Below are 14,234 nucleotides of genomic sequence, written 5' to 3'. Positions count from 1 at the left end.
ATCCTACCCTGTGTTGGTTCCCATATTTCTCGCCAGCTTCCGAATGCAGTGGGCCACTGCTCTGAACAATGTGCTAAGATCTTTTTTCTTATATTTGCCCAAGTATTTTTGTCACAGTGGCAAAAGGGACTAACGTATTCATCACAAAAATACTTATTGAGCACCTTTTGTGTCCCATGTCTTCTGCTGGCTACTAGGAATACTGTTGTAACTACAGGAACATAACTCCCACTCTCTTGGGACACAGTCTGATGGGTAAGGCAGGGGTTAACAAAACGACACCATAGGACAGGGGCAACGATTTCCGAGACCCTGAAAACAAAGCAAGGTCCAGTGGTTGTGCCAAACTGCAACACAGTTTGATTATTCACAGAATTCAGGCTCAGGAACAACACAACCAAATTACCAATACACACATACACACACACACACACATACATATACACACAAACATATACACACACAAAAACATATATAAGCATACACATATATACATACACACACACTATCTTGCAATATTTTAAGTAAGTCTATAATTTTGTATTAGGCTGCATTAATGTCTATCCTGGGCTGTATGCAGCTCACAGACTGCATGTTGGACATGCCTGATATGTCGACTTGAAAGTGTCAGAGGAAGGCTTTTATCTAGCCAAAGAAGCCAAGCAACTCCAGAGCAAATGTTTCTTTACTTGAATTCCAGAATGTGAAAACGTAAAGAGAGGAAGCCCAAACCACCCTGGATTGACCCAGCCCACCAGCCCCCCCCCCCCCCCGTTAAAGTGCCATCTGAATCCAAATATCTGACCTTCATGGAGTGAGTGAGGTCCCTGCTGTCATTCTCTATTTTTTATTCTGGGTGAGCCCTTTATGAGTATGATCCCTACAGCAGCCCTGGAGAGTTAACTGTGTAACAATCACCATCTCATAAAGAAGGAACTAATAGGCAGAGAGGTTGAACAGCAAACCCAGAGACACCCACCAAGTGAAGGACTGTGACCAAATCTGGAACCATGTCTGTGTGCTTCTGACATCTGCCCTCCTCACCCTACTCATCTACTGTTTGACACATTTCTCTCCAGGTTCCTAGTTCAGTAGGTCACTGCTCTGAAGGCTGATGCCACCACTACCAAGAGAGGGTTTATCTGTGTAACAGAGCCCTGGTTGTCCTGAACTTTCCCTGTAGACCAGGCTGGCCTCCAACTCACAATGATCCACCAGCCTCTGCCTCCCATGTGCTGGAATTAAAGGCAATTTGTCACCACACCCAGCTGGGCTAAGACTTTCTTCCAATCACAATTTGAAAGGAACCCTTTTCTTCCCCTCTTCCCATGAACTAGAAACAACAGTTCTTTCATAATGGCCTCTGCCCCTCTCTCTCTCTCTCTCTCTCTCTCTCTCTCTCTCTCTCTCACACACACACACACACACACTTTACATCGATGAAAACATTACATGAGTGCACATAGCAGACTGACCCTCTTCTCCAGGAAGCAGCATAGATTGCACTGCTTAGAGCATAAGAAAGGTGGACATGGCTTCTTGCAGGGTAAGCCACAAATTTCTGCAGCTGTCGGGCAAGAAACATTTTTGAGCCAATCCCAGATTGCAATGTTTTTCTTCATTATGCTCTTATCTCTCCATTCCACCATTGTTATATCAATCTGCATGAGACTCTCGGTCCTCAGAGCCATGCTTTCAAATCTCCCTAGGAGTTCAGCACAGTCCCAAGGATGTGTGGAACTAAATCATGGGAAGGATTACCTCAGGGCTCTGTAGTATTTCTCAGTAATACTGATTCCAGGGAAGGATTCTGACTGACAGCCAAAATGAAAAGTGCCAAAACTCCAGAACACTTGCATTTACACCTTGTAAATCTCATTAGCATGTGTCGGAGCACCAGGGGTTCCCGGCTGGGATGCTGGCAGAGCCATTTGTGGAATGTTGCATCCAGCGAACACACAGACCCCCCCCCAGCTCAGCTACACCAACTTTCTCTGCGCACTGCTCCCCACCTTGTGGACTGCACAGTTGAGACCCGTCTCAATGTTCTGTCTGTGACCGTGGTTAATAGAGTTTTGTGGAAAATTCCAGAGGTAAATAGAGCACAGAAACACACGCCTGGAAAACGTATTCTTCATTCCTGCTGGGGCTTTGATGTCTAATTGTTCAACAGTTTCCCACTTTAGTGGAGTTGGCTTACCCACACATATATGATCTATTACTCAGGATTAGGTTCGTTTGCCACTGACAGTAGCATAAGCAAGATAGATGTTTACTTCTCTTTCATAAATGAAATTCAGAGAGCTTGCAGGGTAGCTCTGTAAGAACTAGGAATGGAGGCCTCTTCTGGCTCGTTTCTCTGCTGTTCTCAGAACAGGGCTTCCACTTCAGAATCCAACAAGCCTGTCACTCCACCTACTACATGCACATCAAGAGGTGAGCAGGCAGCATACATAAGGTGTTATCAGAGCATACAAGGACAAACAGAACACACCCATTTGTTTGAGTATATTCTATAGCTGCTTTAACAGTTTAGCAGCAGAGTGGAGAAGCTGTAGCAGAGACCAGATGGCTCACAAAGCTGAAAATATTTACTATCTGGCCCTTTCCAACAACAGTTTGCCAACCCCCTATTCTAGATGGGAATGAGAGGGGAGAGTCACAGCAACCCAGGCCATTTCCCAAAAACCACATATGACATTTCTGCTTATATCCCATTGCCAGAACTGAGTCTCAGAGCCATTCTCAGATACAAGGAAGGCTGACAATGGAGTATATTCTAGATGGCCACCAGCCCAGATCAGATTTACAGTCCTTTCACTAAGGAAGAGGAGATGGGATTTGAATCACCCAAGGGCCCTATTAGACCCATGGGCTCAAGACAGAGCCCAGTTGAGTGTCCTACTTGGCATCTCCCTCAGGACCACAGATTGACTTTGATTGCCTGCACTGCGGTTCCCAGCCAAGCGGGGAAATCGTAGAGTGAAGCCCATGTTCAGCCATGTTCCTTCTCATAACGACCAGCCAAGGGTTCTTCGGCTATTAGCTGCTACTGGCCTCTGTTGTCTTCAGTGGAGAGACACCCAAAAAGATGACCAGGAAAGACGCACTTACTTCATCAAGAGATCAGCCTGTTGATGAGATGGGAGGAAAAGGAGAAGGAGAAGGAGAAGGAGAAGGAGAAGGAGAAGGAGAAGGAGAAGGAGAAGGAGAAGGAGAAGGAGAAGGAGAAGGAGAAGGAGAAGGAGAGATGGAGATTGAAAGGGAGAAGGAGGCAGGGAAGAAATGAGGGAGGGGGAAGGAGGGAGGACACAAGAGTCAGCTTTTAAGATGGGTATAAAATATTGTTTGTAACACAGGTGTGAAAAAGTACACATCAGTTTATTTTATTCATTAAATAGGATCCTAATCCACCTCCTGCTGAGAAGGTCAGAAATACACACAGGTGATGTCGGTTCCCTCTTCAAACTCAAGCAAAGCTCCCAGGGGTCTCTGAAAGATCCTTTTTATCAGTAATCATGGCAGGTGCACAGGGAGCACATATGGCTCCTCCAGGGGAGGCTGGGAAACCTTAGGAGATCGTTTCCCTACAAGCACCACCCCCTCACAGCACATAGCACACCTGTTTCTTTCCTAAGAGAGGAAATTCAACCCCATCCTCATACACAGCCCCGGAAACATAACCCTGGCTAGCCATACCCTATGGTTCTTCTAAGGGCGTCTACTTTCTACATAGTGAAAAATCCTGTATCAGTGTTTTTTCCAAAGATAGTCAGAGAACAGGGGGATAGGTATTCATTCATAGATAGATAGATAGATAGATAGATAGATAGATAGATAGATAGATAGAGATGGATAGATGGATAGATTGATAGATAAATATTTAACATACACACATACATAGATGGATGTAACCAGATTTATCTGCTACATAGATTACCACTGAGTTTTAACAGCTGCATCTTTTCACCCTGTAGCCCATTTGCATGTTTCTGTTTCTGTTAGTCCTTTTCCTGGCTAGTAACTGGGCTTCCTCTTGATGAGAAATCGGAGGTAAGTGAAGTGATTGGAAGACATTGGGGAGTGTGATATCTTGAGTGACGCCTTGTTACATATCTGAAAATCACCTAACTCTGCTCCTGTAATTACACTTCAAATTTCTAAATTTTAGAAGCATGTACTAGCTGGTTTTGTGTGTCAACTTGACACAGCTGAAGGTATCACAGAGAAAAGAGCTGCCTTTGAAGAGATGTCTCTATGAGATCCAGCTATAAGGCATTTTCTCAATTAGTGATCAAGGGTGAAAAGGCCCACTGTGGGTGGTACCATCCCAAGGATGATAGTTTTTGGGTTCTATTAAATAAAAGAAAGAAAGAAAGAAAGAAAGAAAGAAAGAAAGAAAGAAAGAAAGAAAGAAAGAAAGAAAGAAAGAAGAAGCAAGCTGAACAAACCAGAGCAAGCCATCCGTGGCCTCTGCATCAGCTCCTGCTTCCTGACCTGCTTGAGTTCCAGTCCTGACTTCCTTTGGTGATGAGCATCAATGTGGAAATGCAAGCTGAATAAATCCTTTCCTCCCCAACTTGTCTCTTGGTCATGATGTTTGCAACAGGAACAGAAACACTGAGTAAGGGTTAGAAAGATGGCTCAGTGGTTAAGAGCACTGACTGCTCTTCCAGAGGTCCTGAGTTCAATTCCCAGTAACCACATGGTGTCTCACAACCATCTAGAATGGGATCCATTGCCCTCTTCTAGTGTGTCTGAAGACAGCTACAGTGTACCCATAAAAATAAAATAAATCTTTAAGGGGGGGGGGAGAAAAAGAAAAAAGCAACCCTGAGTAAGACAGAGGGGCTTAGAAAAAAGTAAAGAGGCTTCCAGCTGAGGGACCAAGCAACTGGTGCTGACAGAATGTAATACCATAAGGAAAAATGTGGAGGAGTGAGGGAAGTTTATGCCTAATACCTAGGAAACTACAGCTGAGTGTCCAAATGAATGTCCCAACACCAACATGGGGGTGAACAGAAGAAGTGTTGGGGGGTGCTGAAAAATTAAGCCCTACGTGGTCTGTGGGAGGAGACCAAGAAACCTAGAGAAACCTTGGGAACAAGGGGTGTGATGCAACGTATTTTCATAGGGTGGAAAACACATTCACATCATGGGAATCTGATTAAATCTGGGTGTGGCAACACGCCCCTGTGATCCCAGCACTCGGGGAACAGGATCAGGAGTTCAAGGCCAGCCAGGGCTGAGTAATGAGCTCTAGACCTGGGCTACAGATTGAGACCCCTTCAAAAACAAATAGAATTGAATTGAAGTCTTTCCTTACCACTCATCAGCGGGGCTCCCTTAAAAGCACTAACTTCTCTGAACTTTGGTTTCTCTGAAAACCTTTGTAATGATACCTACACTGCAGAGTTACTGGGAGAATTAAAAGAAGTGAGTGGACTGCCTCACTAGGTGCATGGCAAGAAGCAAGCACCTTACCCTCATAACCATTATTGGAAATATTATTGCTATGATTATCAGAGAGGTGCATTCTAGGCCGTGAAGAGCACCTACAGAGCAGGGCAGAAGGACATGAAGAGACAGGGCAGATTAAAAGGACACAAGATAAGTGACAAATTTCCCAAGTTCTATACTAGGACTACAGCCTTTCCTCTAAGAGACAGAATTTAATGTGTGAATGTGATTTTGATAAATGACATGTATTATGAGCTTATCTGTGATTGAACTCGACTCGCCTCCCAGCTGTGTTGAGCAGGAGGAGAGCTGAAGTCTGGGAGAAATGATGTTTTTAAAAGCCTTGCTGTCTTTCCCTGGGTAGATTCTACCAAATCAGAGCCTGAAGATGACCTGACCAGCCCCAGTTGAACAGAAAGAGTTGTAGGGGCCACCATGCCTGCTGTAAGAAACAGAAATCACTCTGGGGTTCTTATGGAAGAGGGATCAAATGTGTTCACTCCAGAGCTGGCAGAATGGATAGGATGTCTTTCCAGTCTGCATCCTTCTCACTCCATTTCAGCAGCTGTGGTGGCGCTGTCCAAGGTCCAGCCTCTTGCCTGACCAGCCTAGAGACACCAGTTCAATTTCCAACACTGAATCTGCCCTGCTGATTGTTGTTACCGGTGTACACATTCATTAAAATTAGCTGGGAGGTGTCTCAAACATGTTAAAAAAGGGACATGTAGCTGACACCTCTTCCCCTAAAACAAGCAGATGAGGGAGCTAGGAGCTGTTACTTCAGAAGGTCTCCAATCCTTTTTTTTTTTTTTTTTTTTTTTTTTTGGTTTTTTCGAGACAGGGTTTCTCTGTATAGCCCTGGCTGTCCTGGAACTCACTTTGTAGACCAGGCTGGCCTCGAACTCAGAAATCCGCCTGCCTCTGCCTCCCAAGTGCTGGGATTAAAGGCGTGTGCCACCACGCCCGGCTGAAGGTCTCCAATCTTGACATAAGCAAAGAGCCCCTTTGTTCAGGGAGGGAATTCGGGTGCTTTGGGTTTTGTTGGGGTTTTGTTTCTTTTTGGTTGTTGTTGTGGTTTTGCTAGTAGAGATGGCCTGCAACTCACTACATAGCCCAGGCTCACCTTGAACTCTGCCTCCTCAGTCTCCCAAATTGTTGGGATTAGAGGTATGTACCACCATGCCTGACTTTTCATGAGCCTTATTGCTAATTGTCCATTCATTCATTACATCTATTGTTTATTTATTTTTGGCTTCTTGGGGCCAGGAAGTTGCTATAAAGCAGTGTATGATATGCTATCTACTCCATATCCACCCTCTTCCATCCTCAGGAAACTCAGCATTACTTTTTTCCTTCTATCATTACTTCCTACTCCATGGTATTGGAGGTTGGTGCTAATGCTTTGAATCTACGTGTCCAGACACCGAAGGTCCTTGTCCCCAATTGGTTCTTGAGCTATCAATAAAGATACAATGGCTGAGCATGGGGCAGGACACTGAGAGTTTCGTGGATGGGATGCAGGGAGAATCAGAAAGACTTAGGAAGAAGAAGGATATGTGGTAGTAGCAGGAGAGAAAGCCAACCGGCCATTTGAGTTTTTGAGGAAGTAGCCACCACTTCTCCAATTCGGCCTAGGATAGCAGGGTAAGGTTTAGGAGTGCCAGACATTGAGTTAGCCGGGGCATTTTAAGATTAACGTGTGTGTGTGTGTGTGTGTGTGTGTGTGTGTGTGTGTGTGTGTTTTCCATTCACAGATGCAAGATAGTTCCTGGGCAGGTGCATGCCTTCAACCTTTTGGGAGCTCAAATTGGTGCAGCCAAAAACCCTCCCACTACACCATGGTTCAAAGGTCTCAGAAGCTTTCCCAAGAATGCCAGACCTAGCATCCATCTAGCCTTTCTACTTCCCTTCCATCCATCAGCTCACTATTCACTGCCCATAGCTTTGCCTCTGTAACACTGGCTCAGTGTCCCTATACTTTCAGTGTCTCCACTAGCACTCTAGCTTAATGCCTTCAATGCTTTAGAGTCCATAAAAGACATGGGCCCCCTCATTTCAACTCTGAGTGAGTTAAAGTAAGAATTATCCACCTCATTTAACCAACTCAGAATAATGTGTTTAGACCAGGACACCTGCATGGTGCCCCATGCTTCCTTCAGCTCGCTAAAGTCTATAATTAAGTAGTGTCTCATATTTCCCATGTGCCTTGCCTACTTCCAGAAAAAGATGGGAAATAATACTTATCTGTGACCAGAGGTCTTCCAAGCCCAAGTCTTCTGGAAAATGGCAGCTACAGTAGAACTTGGGGTATATAGAATAACAGTTTTCCCTGTCCTAGCCTTACCTCCAATGCTTAGCCCAATACAGTCCTTTCCTTCACTCAAGAAAGTCGCAGAGATGTTTTCTCCCCTTCTTCAAAGAATTCCTAAATCTGATCTTCTTTCTTCGGCAAGCCTCTATTTTGTTAATGCTTTGTTGATACGTGTATGTCCATGTTTTTGCATGAGGGCTTATGCATGCCATGAAACTCATGTGAAGGTCAGAGGACCACCTCAGGTGTCGCTCCTCCACATTTCCCTTGAGACAAGTTCTCCCTTGTTGTTTGCTACTGTGCTGTTCTCACGACTATTTGGCTCACACGCTTCTGGGGGCTTCTCCTGTCTCTGCTTCCCATCTTACCAGAGAAATGCTGGGGTTGTAGACATCTACTACAGTCTCTAGCTTCCAGATGGGTTCCGGGATGTCCAAACCCAGGTTGTCAGGCCTGCGGAGCAAATACTCTATAAGTAAACACATTCCACTGAAGTTGTTCAAAAGTGTGTCTGCCTTTTACTCTGACCGTAGTGTACAAAAAATAAGACAAGTGTTTATGCCCTGATGCTTACCCGTGTGAATATTATTGTAGGGTCAATAGGCTCATGGCCCTTTCTTTACTGATTACCCTGCAAAAACAAAGTTTAAAAAAAAAAACCCTACATTTATTCCTCAGCCTTTGCAAGGAATCATTCTATATTCATGACCCTCTTGCTATTTGTTTAGCTACCTTGAATTGTTCCATCCATGTGATTCTAGACTCTTAAAAGGCAGATGGTTTAACCCAACTACAAAGCACTCTGCACCACCTCCTTGAACACTTTGAAAGTTGCTTAGTAAAATGTTTTTTGATCCTGGTGGTCGGTTGATGGTGCTAAAAGTAAAAGCCATTAGGACTGTGATTAATGAAGATGCTTTATGCAAGTTTTCCCCAAGCACAAGCAAGAGGACATGTAATCCCATTACCAATACTCAATCTTTCACTCTCCGGAGATTTCCTCACACTAATTAGTCTGAAGCTGTAATTTAGCCTCTACTTTAAAGAATGTGTCACATGAGGACACTTCTAATTTATTTCTGACCTTCCTTGAATTTCAAGGCACATATGCCTTTGAGTTGCATTTCTCACAACTGCCATTTTTCTGCCACTTTAAAAAAGGGGGGAGGATAGGGAAGGAAAAGACATATCTAAGACCTGAGTGGGGGAGAGAGAAGCTCAGAGCACTTGTCCTAGACTTCAGCTTCATTGAGTTTTTGTACGATGAGGCTGATCTGTTTCTTCGAGCTCCCTTTAAAGGCCAATGAGCTTTGCACTGCATTACCGAGATTTTTAAATGGACAAAGAAATAGAAACAGACTTTCTCTGTTGTAGCTGAGCATGAAATGTAAAAGCCAATGTACAACTGGCCATATCTCCACCGTGAACACTGCACCAACAAAAACCAAGTTCTAAGTGGTGCCTCTTCATCAGCCCAGGTTTCCAGCTAAGGAAGCCTAGAGCACACCCACCCGCCCACCCACCGACCACAATGCAGTGGAGTAAGAATGAAAGTTCATTGATTGAAGTTACGAAAGCTTGGGAGGGCTGGTTGTTCCTAAAGCATAACTTGATCCATCCTGGTTTATGCAACTATCCTGGGCAAAGCACTCTTTAAATTTTTTTATTATTATTTATTTACTTACCTATCAAAGCTTCCCCTGCTTCCTCTCCTCCCAGTCCCTCTCTCTCCCCTCCCCAACCCAACTGCCCCTCCTACCCTTCTCCTCAGAAAAGAGGGGGTTTCCCGTGGATATCAACCAGTCTTGGAGTATCAAGTTGCAGAAAGACTATGCAGGAGGACATTTACTATGTTCAAAGCAGATTTATTAATAATAGCCAGAAACTGGAAACAACCTAGATGTCTCTCAACCAAAGAATGGATAAAGAAAATATGGTACATTGACACAATGGACACATTGGCATTACTCAGCCAATGACTATGAAATTTGCAGGTAAATAGACGGAACCAGAAAAGATCATCCTGAGTGAGGTAACCGAGACCTAGAAAGATGCACATGGTATGGACTCACTTAGAAGTGGATATTAGTCATAAAGTACAAGATAACCATGCTACAAACCACAGACCCAAAGAGGCTAAGTAACAGGGAGGGTCCAAGGTGGGAATGTGAACCTCACTGAGAAAGGGAAATAGATTAGACCTGGGGGTGGATGGAAGGAGGGGACTGGGGGGGGAGGGTAGAGATGGGAACAGGAGAGATGAAGTGGGAGGGGGGAGAAAGTACTGGGAGACACAACTAGACTGGAAGAGGAGCATCTCTGGGATGAGCTAGAAACCTAGGACAATGGACACTCCCAGAAATCTATGAGGATAACCCTAAGACTCCTAACAATGGAGGATATGGAGTCTGAGCTTGCAAGCCTTGTAACCAGGCAAGACTTCTAATGGAGCAATTGGGACATCAACAAAGCCACAAAACATTAGACCCACAATTTTTCCTACATACAAGAGGTGCAGAGGTAAAAGGTGGAGCAAATTTGAAGGATGGGGCCAACCAATGACTGGCCTAGCCTGAGACGCATGACAGGGAGCCCACCCCTGACACTATTAATGGCATTCTGCTACACTTGCAGACAGGAGCCTAGCATACTTATCATCAGAGAGGCTTCACCGGGCAACCGATGGAAACTGATCTACAGCCAAACATTAAGTAGAGCGTGGGGAATCCTGTGGAAAAGGTGGGGGAGGATTGAAGAAGATAGGGTCAAGTGCAGTAAGAAAAAAACTACAGAATCAACGAACCTGGGTCCACAGGGGCTCACAGAGAGTGAACTGCCGACCAGGGAGCATGCATGGGACAGACCTAGGCCCTCTGCACATATGTGACAGCTGTGCAGCTGGGTCTTCATGTGGGAATCCTAAAGCAGGAGCAGGTTTCCTCCTGAAGGTCTGTCTCCACAGCTGACCTCCATGAACAGGCTTTCTCAGTCCATCCCTCCAGACTCCATAACTTCTTAGCCATAGAGTTCTCCTTCCAAAATCTTCTGTTCACATCATTCCACTCCTGGGCAAAGCCACTCCACCCCTCTTTTTACAAAAATCCAAACTCCTCCACTAGGTTTGATGGAAAGGTGTGTAATCTGTCACACATTCGATATTGTTCCCTCTTTCCAGCTCCCAGCCATTAAGGATTCAGGGCTCGGCAGGGCCCCCTGACCACTGAGGGAACAGAAGTCACCCAGTTGCCATGTTCTGACAGTTTGTCATATTCTTCTTCCCTATGGGGGCACTGATCCCTCCAGCTCACCCTCTTCTCAGCCCCCTGAGGTCAAAGGCTACAATACAAAGTTCCTAAAGTAAAGCAAGATTGATACCCTGTGGACAGCTGTGCCTGGGAGGGCTGGAGGTTCAGTGAGGGGAGCCAGTCATTCTTCCCTATCTCTGGTTCCCACACTGGACACCAAAAGGGAGCCAGGGCCAGAGCAAGAAGAATTTAGCCTCTGTCCACCCCCTAACACAAATGATGTGCCATATCCCCTAATCTCCTGAGGCCAGCCTTCTCACCTCGCCTACTCAAAATTTATCTGAAAGTGCCCCAGCTTTTCTTGGACCAACAAATAATTTGTCAAAGAGGAATTAGACTCAAACAAGGACACAAAATGTGGTGGGGGTCCGGTGGGGGTGGAGCATTCATTTAAATTCATCCAGGAGGGATCCCATCTCCTACTCTACCCTTGGGGGACCCCATGCATTTCTCCACATTTGCATCTATTAACACAAGCAATGAATGAGGCCTGGAGGCTGGGCCATTCTGGTAAGAAACCATAAATCCATCAATTAATATTAACACTTACGGTTGTTTATAGACACCATTTCTGTCTGAGCAGGTAAGAGCCTCTTCCCGCCTGCTGCGGGGTTATGGAACTTCTGGGGGCTGTGAAGCAATACATGTAAGAATGATTTCATCTAAAAATTCCCTGGGAGGTTTCATAGACCAAAGCACCTCTGAAGGACAAAGAGACAACTGGAAAATTACCTGGAAATAACTGCTTCTAAGGTGGCCTGGAGGGATCCAGAGTGTGGGGAGCTCGGAGACTGGGAACTAATCCAGCAGCTCTTTTTTTCCCCCTGATTGGGACACCTTCCCCCCACCTCCCACCTCCCACCCCCACCCCCAAGGCTCCAGCCTGTCACTGTGCAGTTTATCAGCCATCACCCCATCTCGATTCTGGGTGACCAATGGCCTAAAACTGTTCTCAGATCGACAATGAAGTTTATGACACCAGGCTACCCCAGACCCCGACTGGACCTGATTCTGGGTGTAATGCTGAGACTGCCTTGTGAACTTCATTTCCATTTCAAAAGTGGATTGTGATCCACTTAGAGCATTGGGAGTTCAAACCACACAGGCAAGCAGGGTCTCAGTCAGAAGTCTCCTGCACTTACCCAGAACAAAGGCTCTGGGGAGTTGGGGGGAGAAGAAGATGTGGGAGTGGGGGAGGGGGGTAGATGCAGGGGTGGGGTGGGATGTGAGGGGTGGGGAAATAACTAGTCAGTAATTAAAATTCTCTGTCCTAAAAATGTTCTCTCCTGATTTACGTCTTTTTAAGTCTTGTGAAATTTATTAATAAGGAAACCCTAAATTTGTAGCAACACGTTTTAGTCTCTGAAAGCAGTAAATCCATCCAATTTATTGAACTCTAGAACTCCTGTGCACGATTTAAGCAGAGCCCTCCTCACTGAGGGCTCTTTTGATTTCCTACAGCCTCATTTTCTGCTGTAAGCTATCTAATCTGTCTTAATTCTAACTCAAAATGTCCAGGAACCATAAACCAGGGCTCTACCATCTCCAGCCAAGAGGATCCAGAAAAGAAATTCTTAATTTCCCCCATTCCTTCCCACATCCTTACACTGAATCCATGGGCTTTTAAGAATACCACAAGACCACAAACAGCTATGGAACACTTGGCCCCAACCTTCTTCTTGTCCTTGATAGATAACCAACACAAGGCATACTGAGATCATTGAAGATTTCACCCTAGTTGATCCCAAAAAAAGGAATTAACTTAAAGCACAAATGACAACTTTCTCTCCCAGTCCTGTTTAGTGTGTCCTCCCTGAAACTAACAACCAAGGTGATGCTCCCAGACAACTGCGTTCTCCAGAGGAAGTGGAGTGAATGGAGTTCACAGCCAGCTGCTCCTGCTCTGTTTGTGTTGGTTGGTTGGGGGGTGGGGAAGATTTTATACTAGGAAACCCAAGGTTCTGCCTCAGCTCACTGATAAGCAGGCGCCACTCCACAGTGTTCTTCCTTGCCCCAGAGTCTCCGAGGACCCAGCCTTACCTCTAACTAGTCACTGTTTGGGTTACATTATGCTTTTCTTTCAGGTGATAGTTTAAACTTCCTCTTCCAGGTCCATTTAACCCAATGAGCCTATTTATTGATTTCAGGAGCAACATCCTTGAAACAACTCTTTATGGTGCAAAACCCAAATTCTGGAATGGCACCAGAATGGCACATAAAGCGCCTAGCTGGTTTCTCTTATACCTGTCAGTTCCCCCTCATGGGTCTCACACTCAGCCCTCTGCACACCTCCACCTTTTTCCCTCCCCTTTACCTCTATCTTTTTCCATTCATCTTCCAAATGTCACCTCTCCCTGGAAGGCAACCCTGAGGACCCTCTAAACCCCAACAATTGCTCATTCCTTCTGGGCTTCAACCGCATTCCTGTGGCACCATTCTTGGACCCTGGACTATGTCTCCAGGTATTCTACCTTTCTGTAAGGAGCCACCTGTGACCATCAGTATTGTGAACCTTCATCACAGAAAGGCCCATCCTCTTTGTTACAGTTAATGACTGATAGGGGTATTCTGATTCTGTTCGAAGTGCATACTTCAGACAGATTTCCTTGGCTCTCCCTAAATGCCCCCCCTTTCTAAAATTATGTGTGTTTTTATGTATATGTGTATGGGTACATGCATATGTGCGCAAGTGCACATGCATGTGTGTAAACATGGATGCTGGAAACAGAAGTTGATGTCAAGTGTCTTCCTCTGCCACTTTCCACCTTATTTTTTTGAGACAAGATTCCTCTCTGGATCTAGAGCTCACTATTTTGGCTAGAATGTCTGTCCTGAAAGTCTTGGCGATACTCTTTTTTTTTTTTTTTTTTAAAGCAGAGCTTTTTTTTTTTTTTTTTTTTTGAATTAATTTTTTTTATTAGGCATTTTCCTCATTTACATTTCCAATGCTATCCAAAAAGGCCCCAATACACTCCCCATCCCCCGACTCCCCTACCCACCCACTCCCACATTTTGGCCCTGGCATTCCCCTGTACTAGGGCACACAAAGTTTGCAAGTCCCATGGGCCTCTCTTTCCAGTGATGACCTACTAGGCCATCTTTTGATACATATGCAGCTAGAGTCAAGAGCTCTGGGGTACTGGTTAGTTCATAATGTT

Source organism: Mus caroli, chromosome 14 (assembly GCF_900094665.2).
Source record: "Mus caroli chromosome 14, CAROLI_EIJ_v1.1, whole genome shotgun sequence".
In the NCBI taxonomy this organism is placed as follows: Eukaryota; Metazoa; Chordata; class Mammalia; order Rodentia; family Muridae; genus Mus; species Mus caroli.
Note: the sequence above shows the minus strand (reverse complement) of the source record.